Consider the following 1,656-nt stretch of genomic DNA (forward strand, 5'->3'; position numbering starts at 1 on the left):
GTCTAAAACTAAAGAACTAATCATAGACTTTAGAAGGCACAGTGACGAACCAAAACCGGGTGTAATACATAATGAAAATGTTCAAATAGTCCAAACATATAAGTACTTAGGCACAGTGTTTGACTCACAACTGAAATTCAGTGAGAACACTGATAGCATTATTAAGCGAGCAAACCAAAGAATATACATACTGAGGAAGTTTAACTCTTTTGGGGTCTGTAAAAGAATTCTATACATATTTTATCAAGCCTTCATTGAGAGCATATTAACATTTTCTTTCTTATGTTGGTTTAATGGACTATCCGTGAAAGAAAAAAAGAGCTTGAGCGACATTGTTACGGTATGCTCAAAACTCACTGGTACCCAGTTAAAAGATCTCTGTTCTCTCTGGAAAACACGAGTTGTCCAGAAAGCAGACAGAATATTGTGCCAACCAGATCATGTACTCAGTAATGAATTTGTTATCATGCAGTCAGGTCGGCGGTACTATGTGCCAATAAGGAAACCTAACCGCTATGCCAACTCATTCATTCCCTCTGCTATAAGATAAATGAACAACATACAAGACTGTTAAATGAAAACACATAACTATAACAGAACTGGTTCTTGCACTCTGCTGCTCTGTTCTGTCACTGCCGTGTTTGTGTGTGTGTGTGTGTGTGTGTGTGTGTGTGTGTGTGTGTGTGTGTGTGTGTGTGTGAATATTCTCTGTTTGTGTCCGACTTCACACAAATAAAATGATTGTTTTTGTTGTTGTTTTTTAGTTTTAGTGTTTTTTAGCTTTTAATAATGTTTTATTGTTAAAAACTTAAAGATATGTGTGTATGTGTGTGACTCTTTGTGTGTGTGTGTGTGTGTGTCTTCAGATTCAGATTCAGATAACTTTATTAGTCCCGAAGGGGGCAATTCAGTTTTACAGCCAACCCATCCATTAAGGGTTGAACTTAAAAGGTACATCAGCACGCAATCTATATAATGTAATGTTATAAATAATAAATTAAAATGAACAATAAATAGTACTGCAGCAGTCATACACCCCCCTGTATACAGATGTTGGTAAATACTTTTATTTTCCCAAACCGAGGGAAAACAGTATGTTTAATTACATATTTTATATACTACTGAATAGGTTGGATATATATATTTGAGTTTATTTCTTGAGTAGTGTTTTCTCTTATTTTATTTTTGCATATGAATTGGGATGTTTTGAGGAAGCTTTACTCAAACATGAACCCAAAGTACTCATGGTTGAATTAGTCATTACTTTTTGTTTACAGTTCAGTTTCAGTTCAGCCTTTTTGATACCACACCCAAGTACGCAGGAATGTGTCTAATGCAAGATACCATAACTAGTCAATGTGACTTTGTGTCAGTGCTCTTAACCTCTTTTACACACACACACACACACACACACACAGCGTCACAGACATACACACATATCTTGAAGTTAAAAAAACACAATTAAAAGCTAAAAAATACAAACTGAAAACAGCAACAAAAACATTTATTTAATTTGTGTGAAGTCAGACACGACACAGAGAATACTCACACACACACACACACACACACACACACACAGGTTAATGTGAAAATGTGTGTGTGTGTGTGTGTGTGTGTGTGTGTGTGTGGGTGTGTTTGTGTGTGGGTGTGTGTGTG

This window comes from Sander vitreus, chromosome 8 (assembly GCF_031162955.1).
Source record: "Sander vitreus isolate 19-12246 chromosome 8, sanVit1, whole genome shotgun sequence".
NCBI lineage: Eukaryota > Metazoa > Chordata > Actinopteri > Perciformes > Percidae > Sander > Sander vitreus.